The sequence below is a fragment of the Ruditapes philippinarum genome, unplaced genomic scaffold (assembly GCF_026571515.1).
Source record: "Ruditapes philippinarum isolate M1 unplaced genomic scaffold, ASM2657151v2 ctg13120_1_1_1_1, whole genome shotgun sequence".
NCBI lineage: Eukaryota > Metazoa > Mollusca > Bivalvia > Venerida > Veneridae > Ruditapes > Ruditapes philippinarum.
In genome coordinates, this window is record NW_026866453.1 from 1 (window position 1) to 8,644 (window position 8,644).

The 8,644-nt window shown below is 32.2% G+C and overlaps 1 long non-coding RNA gene across 1 annotated transcript; it reads left to right on the forward strand.

The window, feature by feature from the left end:
- The first annotated feature begins 109 nt into the window (after positions 1 to 109).
- Positions 110 to 5,240, forward strand: LOC132732539 (uncharacterized). The gene is made up of 2 exons (XR_009626062.1): positions 110 to 744; positions 2,633 to 5,240. It is a non-coding gene; the product is annotated as an uncharacterized LOC132732539 (long non-coding RNA).
- Positions 5,241 to 8,644: the final 3,404 nt, after the last annotated feature.

Genomic DNA, 8,644 nt, shown 5'->3' on the forward strand with positions numbered 1-8,644 from the left:
TAAAAAAAATTTTTTTTACAGACCTTGACCCCCTGAGCTTTAAATCACATTGACTGTCAAGTTCAAAATTATTGAATTTTGGTTAAGTTGTCATGAGGGACATGGTTCCCTCTTGCCAGTAACATGGCTCTAAATTTCTATATTACTGCATTTTATTCTATCAAATTGTTATACATGTATCTGTTTTGTTAAGGGGAACGGTTCCACTTTAGAAAGTTTGTTATAGATAAGTTTAGAAATTTATTTTTATTTCAATGAGGGAACGGTTCCCTCTTACCGGTAACATGGCTCTCAATTTCTAAATTACTGCATTTTATTCTATCAAATTGTTATATCTATTTTGTTAAGGGGGAATGGTTCCACTTTAGAAAATGTATCATAGATAAGTTTTGAAATTTATTTTTTATTTCAATGAGGGAACGGTTCCCTCTTACCGGTAACATGGCTCTCAATTTCTATATATATTACTGCATTTCATTCTATCAAATTGTTATACATGTTCCAGTTTTGTTAAGGGGGAACGGTTCCACTTTAGAAAATTTGTTATGGATCAGTTTTGAAATTTATTTTTTATTTTGAGGAGGGAACGGTTCCCTCTTACCATGTAGGCTCTAAATTTCTAAATTATTGCATTTTATTCTATCAAATTGTTATATCTATTATGTTAAGGGGGAATGGTTCCACTTTAGAAAATGTATCATAGATAAGTTTTGAAATTTATTTTTTTATTTTGATGAGGGAACGGTTCCTGTACGAAAAAGTCTGGGCAGAATGCAGACAGAATCTGTACAGACTTTATTTAGAAAACTCTGTACAGAGTCTGTACAGAAAAAAATCTGGTCAAATGAAACAAAGTTGAACCAGAATTCTATTAATAGATTTTAGCAATAAGGATAAAGAACGAAATCTGTACAGATTTTTTCTGAAATATTTAAATTAAGCCGATTATTTTCTGGGCAGAAAAAAAAAATCTGGGCAGAAAAAAAATCTGGGCAGAAAAAATTCTGGGCTTCTTCATATTCTGTACAGAATTAACCCTGTCCATAGGAAATATCTGAAAGGGAATTCTGCACAGAAAAAATTCTGTACAGAAAATATTCTGTACAGATTTTCGTTTTTTTTTTGGCTAAAAACAAAATCAATTTTCCTTTTGAACATTTCTTATTTATTAATTTCAATTAACAATTTTTATTCATTTCTTTCCTGGAGAGGTCTATCCAATGAGTAATAGCCTTGTTGAGGGCACTGTCATCAGGAATTGGCTTGTCTCTGTCTTTGCACCACACATCCTGACATAATCTAGAGTAAAAAAAAAAGGAATTTGAATTATGTTCATTCTATTATTAAATGATATGCAAAATTTGTAAAATATTTCAATGTGTATATAAAACAGTTAAAATTGTATACCTATATACCTTAAGTTTTTTGCACCAAGTAACATCAAAGTCACTGACTAATAAAACTGTTTACATATATCATCCCTGACCAAAGTTTGTGTTACAAATCTACACAGTCATGTAAATTGCAACATAACTTAAAATAGGAGAGATTTACAAGTGGCCAATATTCTAAAAATAGAATTGCTGATAAGCACTGACCATAGCAACCGTTGCTGGTCATACATTCTACACAATTTCCGGGAGTTTTGAATTGATTAATTTAAACTAAATGAATTGAATTATAGAATCGCAAAACCAAAAGCTAAACTATTTATTGCATAATAGAGCAAGAAATTAAAAAAAAAATAGATCTTGAGCTATCAACTGATCAAAAAGCAATTTATGAACTAATAATTTCACTGGCCCAGCTTTGACCTCAGTGCAATTAATTTTATACTCATTAGACCATAGTGGTCTGTCTCAAATCAGAGTAAATTTAACTAATATAGATAATTCATAGACTATTAAAAGATGTATAAATAATTTCTTTTATTTACAGTGGAAGGTATAACCAAATAATTCAAAGAAAAATTCAAAGAAAACATTGCAAAATCTTACCTCTGGTTTTGATTATAATTCCATCATAATTCCTCTTTGGTCCCTAAATCTGAGAATTTCAAGTCTCTACATGATTGCTCTTCACAACAACTAACTTGTTTACTTATCATTAGAAAAATAAACTAAACAAAACATATTAATCTTTGCCAATGTTTTAATCTTTGCCAATGTGAAGACACTTTGTGTAATAAAACCTCGTGTGGCAGTCTGAGAGATTTGAATTGACCAACAGGGGTTACATGGGGGTTACACCTGATATTACAGAATTATTCTATCTACTACTCTGAGATTAACTCAGAGTGAAATTCTGGCTAGAAAAGTAAATTCTGTCTCAAGATTTATCTAAGTGTTAAAATTCTGTGTGTCTATGTAAATCTGCCTCAAATTTTTTTCTAAGTATTGAAATTCTGTCTTGTAAAAATACCTAAGAGCAAAATATCTGTGTGAAAATTTTTCTGTACAGAACAATTTTTGATTCTGTTTTATTCTGCACAGAAAATCACCTATTTCTTAGGCCGATTCTGTGTCCAATTCTGTGTCGGTGTCAACTCTGTACAGAAAAATGAAAATCTGCCTCTATAATAACCAGAGTTGGTACAGAGTCTGTACAGAATTGGCTCAGAATTTTCGTACAGGTTCCCTCTTACGGGTAACCTTGCTCCAAATTTCTAAATTATTGCATTTTATTCTATCAAATTGTTATATCTGTTTTGTTAAGGGGGAACGGTTCCACTTTAGAAAAAGTGTTACAGATAAGTTTTGAAATTTATTTTTTATTTTGATGAGGGAATGGTTCCCTCTTACTGGTAACCTGGCTCTAAATTCTAAATTATTGCATTTTATTGTTATGGGGGAACGGTTCCACTTTAGAAAATGTGTCGTAGATAAGTTTTGAAAATTGTCTTTTATTTCGATGAGGGAACGGTTCCCTCTTACTTGTAACCTTGTTCGTAATTTCTAAATGATGGCATTTTATTCTATCAAATTGTTATATATATTTTAAGGGGGAACGGTTCCACTCTAGAAAATGTGTCATAGATAAGTTTTTATTAAATTTGAAATTTATTTTTTATTTCAATGAGGGAACGGTTCCCTCTTACCGGTAACATGGCTCTCAATTTCTAAATTATTGCATTTTATTCTATCAAATTGTTATAGGGGGAATGGTTCCACTTTAGAAAATGTATCATACATAAGTTTTGAAATTTATGTTTTATTTTAATGAGGGAACGGTTCCCTCTTACCGGTAACATGGCTCTCAATTTCTATATTACTGTATTTCATTCTATCAAATTGTTATACATGTTCCAGTTTTGTTAAGGGGGAACGGTTCCACTTTAGAAAATTTGTTATAGATCAGTTTTGAAATTTATTTTTTATTTTGAGGAGGGAACGGTTCCCTCTTACCATGTAGGCTCTAAATTTCTAAATTATTGCATTTTATTCTATCAAATTGTTATATCTATTATGTTAAGGGGGAATGGTTCCACTTTAGAAAATGTATCATAGATAAGTTTTGAAATTTATTTTTTATTTTGATGAGGGAACGGTTCCCTCTTACTGGTAACCTGGCTCTAAATTCTAAATTATTGCATTTTATTGTTATGGGGGAACGGTTCCACTTTAGAAAATGTGTCGTAGATAAGTTTTGAAAATTGTCTTTTATTTCGATGAGGGAACGGTTCCCTCTTACTTGTAACCTTGTTCGTAATTTCTAAATGATGGCATTTTATTCTATCAAATTGTTATATATATTTTAAGGGGGAACGGTTCCACTCTAGAAAATGTGTCATAGATAAGTTTTTATTAAATTTGAAATTTATTTTTTATTTTGATGAGGGAACGGTTCCCTCTTACCGGTAACATGGCTCTCAATTTCTAAATTATTGCATTTTATTCTATCAAATTGTTATATCTATTTTGTTAAGGGGGAATGGTTCCACTTTAGAAAATGTATCATAGATAAGTTTTGAAATTTATTTTTTATTTCAATGAGGGAACGGTTCCCTCTTACCGGTAACATGGCTCTCAATTTCTATATATATTACTGCATTTCATTCTATCAAATTGTTATACATGTTCCAGTTTTGTTAAGGGGGAACGGTTCCACTTTAGAAAATTTGTTATGGATCAGTTTTGAAATTTATTTTTTATTTTGAGGAGGGAACGGTTCCCTCTTACCATTTACATGGCTCTAAATTTCTAAATTATTGCATTTTATTCTATCAAATTGTTATATCTATTTTGTTAAGGGGGAATGGTTCCACTTTAGAAAATGTATCATAGATAAGTTTTGAAATTTATTTTTTTATTTTGATGAGGGAACGGTTCCCTCTTACGGGTAACCTTGCTCCAAATTTCTAAATTATTGCATTTTATTCTATCAAATTGTTATATCTGTTTTGTTAAGGGGGAATGGTTCCACTTTAGAAAAAGTGTTACAGATAAGTTTTGAAATTTATTTTTTATTTTGATGAGGGAACGGTTCCCTCTTACTGGTAACCTGGCTCTAAATTCTAAATTATTGCATTTTATTGTTATGGGGGAACGGTTCCACTTTAGAAAATGTGTCGTAGATAAGTTTTGAAAATTGTCTTTTATTTCGATGAGGGAACGGTTCCCTCTTACTTGTAACCTTGTTCGTAATTTCTAAATGATGGCATTTTATTCTATCAAATTGTTATATATATTTTAAGGGGGAACGGTTCCACTCTAGAAAATGTGTCATAGATAAGTTTTGAAATTTATTTTTTATTTCGATGAGGGAACAGTTCCCTCTTACCGGTAACATGGCTTTAAATTTCTATATTACTGCATTTCATTCTATCAAATTGTTATACATGTACCAGTTTTGTTAAGGGGGAACGGTTCCACTTTAAAAAATTTGTTATAGATCAGTTTTGAAATTTATTTTTTATTTTGAGGAGGGAACGGTTCCCTCTTACCATTTACATGGCTCTAAATTTCTAAATTATTGCATTTTATTCTATCAAATTGTTATATCTATTTTGTTAAGGGGGAACGGTTCCCCTTTAGAAAATATGTTATGATAAGTTTTGAAATTTACTTTTTATTTCGATGAGGGAATGGTTCCCCCTTAAGCATAATGTATCTCTTATTACTGAAAAATTGCTTTTTATTTATCAAAACATGTTGTATTCTGTACATGGCTTTTGTTCTTCGGGGGAACGGTTCCCCCGAAAACATTTGCAAAAGAAACAAAAAATAAAATTTGGATGTTTACTTTAGCTGTTTATCTTTTACTTTTCACAAAACAATACCATTACTTTAGCTGAAAATAATGTAAAAATAGTGCATTAAAAAGGGGAACGAGTGTATTTCCCCTTTTTAAAATATATCATATTCTACTCTTATAATGTTCCCAATATATGCTTGTGTACATGTGAGGAAACAGCTTCGAAAAGCATCCTTCGTTATCAACAATCTCCCTTTAGATACTGGGAAACGAAAAAAATTCTGGTGTTAACGAAAAATAATGTCCATGAAGTCAAAGGTAGATGAATTCCTTCAGGCAATTACTTCAACTTAACGTTCTTTTGCATTGTATATGAAGCTTGTATTAGCGTTCATCATCAGTTCGTGCTTTGTATTAAATAAACAGACATATGCGTAATATTATCTTGTCGAAGAAAAAAGGACCAAATAAAACAGAATAGATATCATCTCATTGCTTCTGCGTATAGTTTTGTCGAGTATTTTTCTCTTTGCTCCATAGATCGTCAAAATTTTATTTTGTTTTCTGTTATCAAAAAACAAAAGAAAAAAGAAAATATGTTGCCACTTATCGCTGTCGGTTCGAATCCCGACAGGGACTATAGATTATTTTATGTGAGGAAACTATCTAGCTAGCTTTCGTAACGTCGCTGGTTCTACTCAGTTGGCTGTTCGTGTCTGAATTAATGCATGGAAAGGCACCTGAGGTCTTCCTCCACCAGTAAAGCTGGAACGTCGCCATATGACCTATACTTTGTCAGTGTGACGTAAAACTCAATCAAACAAAAACTATAACTGTCACTGTCATGGCGTGAATACCCCCGCATACCACTTTGTCAGAATCAACAGTGGCCATTTAGAAGTAAAGGACAACCACCCTGCCAAATCTGAGGTTACTAAGCCAATGCATTGCTAAGATATGCATTCTCCATGCTTCAAATGTGAAAATTTTAAAATCAAGTTTTTTTAGTAAAGGCCCCTGTGACCTTGACCTTTGACCCAGTGAATTCAAAATCAACAGGGTTATTTACTAATCATGACTAACCTCCATGCCAAATATGACGGCTGTGGGCCAAAGGAATCTTAAGTTATTGGGTGAACAAGTTTTTTAAAGTCAAGGCCCCTGTGACCTTGACCTTGACCCAGTGACCCCAAAATCAATAGGGGTCATCTACTAATCATGACTAACCTCCATGCCAAATATGAAGACTGTGGGTCAAAGGAATCTCAAGTTATTGGGCGGACAAGTTTTTCTTTAGTCAAGGGCCCTGTGACCTTGACCATTGACCCAGTGACCTTAAAATCAATAGGGGTCATCTACTGATCATGACTAACCTCCATGCCAAATATGAAGACTGTGGGTCAAAGGAATCTCAAGTCACTGGGCGGACAAGTTTTTTAAAGTCAAGGCCCCTGTGACCTTGACCTTTGACCCAGTAACCCCAAAATCAATAAGGGTCATTTACTAGTCATGACTAACCTCCATGCAAAATATGAAGACTGTGGGCCAAAAGAATCTCAAGTTATTGGGCGGACAAGGAAAAACCGACCGACGGACGGACGGGGAGACGTCCGGACGGCCGGACGGACGTTCCTACTGAGTTGACATTATGGGGTTTTTTCTTTGATCTCCTTTGATCTCTAAAACCCCATAAGCAACGTATTTGCACCCCATAAGCAACCTTTTTCCTCACAAGTACCGTCTATACGGATTGAACATAGATATTCACCCCACATCGTCATTTCAGTAAGCTCGGACAAGCTGATTTCAGTATACCCACCTTACAACTTCGTTGCGCTGGGTTATAATGAAAAATAGGTTTGTCATAATGTACATTTCCGCTATAATTTCAATATTATTTTAACAACCGCTTATCATTATAACGCTTCTATTACAGACTAAATTAACTGTCCCAGTATATTTGTCATCACATTTAATTAATTTTGCAAGAAAGTATACGAATATTTCTTTAAAAAGTATGTCAGGTGATTCGGAGCAGCTAAACGGTCCTATTCTAGATATGTGAAAACTCGAAAGAAGTATCTTTGAATGAAATAAAAGTTTGTCTAGGTAATATTTTAAGAATTGAATCTCCTTTTTGGTAATCACTGCAGCGTAACGGGTTCATGGAGGTATATATGAAGATGACCACATACACTGACCATATGATATAAATGTTTTGACAAATGATTCCTGGAAGTAACAAAATAAACAGTACGATTTTATTCTGAAAGACAATGTTATCTTATGACAGAAATGAATCAATTTCGCTGAGATAGAATTAAAAAAAAAGTGTGTTTGTATTTCAAATTTATGATGAATTTATGAAAAAAAGATAATTATATTCTTTGGTATTTCCAAATGGATTTGTAAGAGAAAGATTATGAAATAAGTAATGGAATGGCTCGTGGCTATTTTCACATAATGTGAGATAATGAATTTAAATAATTAATATTATTGCTTGCTTTATACAAAAGAAAAGGTTATCTAAATAACTTTAGAGTCGGATCTTATATTATTGATATCATGTTTGTTACTAGATTTAGAAGTGTATACAGTAGAACACAAATCAGAACTCAATTACATTTATTTTCAAAATGCATCTTGTTTGTACAAGCTTCCAGTGACACTATGCAGTTCATATTTATTTGATAATACATTGCTGATGATAACGATCTTAACTACTAATGCAATATCTTATTCTTACCGGTAAATTTTCTACAATATTATTCATGAAAATATTTCTTAACCGCACTATCTAACAAAGAATAATAAAAAGAAGATATCAGCACGGTCCGTGAACACAGCACAAAAATTGATTTTGATGTAAGCAGTGAGACCAAAGAAAGTGAATTTGTAAATATTATTGAATAACAAATACATTAATCATATCGAATCATAACGAAACGTTAGCTTTGATGAAATTATCTACTATTTCATAAGAGTTTGAATAAAATATTCAGCTTTAGAAATATGAAAATCAGAAGCTTCTTTAGTCAAAACCAAAAACATACACGTTTTGTGTTTGCGAATTGCCATAAATAAGTGGTGAACACATCTTTTAAAAAATGTCAAATATAATACATTGTCATGTTAAGAAAATACAAGATGTAAAATCCCGATTGTATGTTTGAATAGAAATTACGCGTATTCAATTGTAAAGGTCAGCTGTGTAAAGTTGCGAGTGTTTGAAAAAAAGTTTTACAACTAAACAACCACTCTTTCTCTTTAACCATTCCATCGAAATATAAAATATTTAGTGATTACAAATGTTTTAAAATTCCAATCACCATGTTTAACATTTAGAGAACAAAAGAAATTTGGAATATCTGTTTCGTACTCAATTCTAATAGGACATGTGTTTTCAATCGGACAATAACGTCTTGGATCCAACCCTGTTTAACAGTTATGG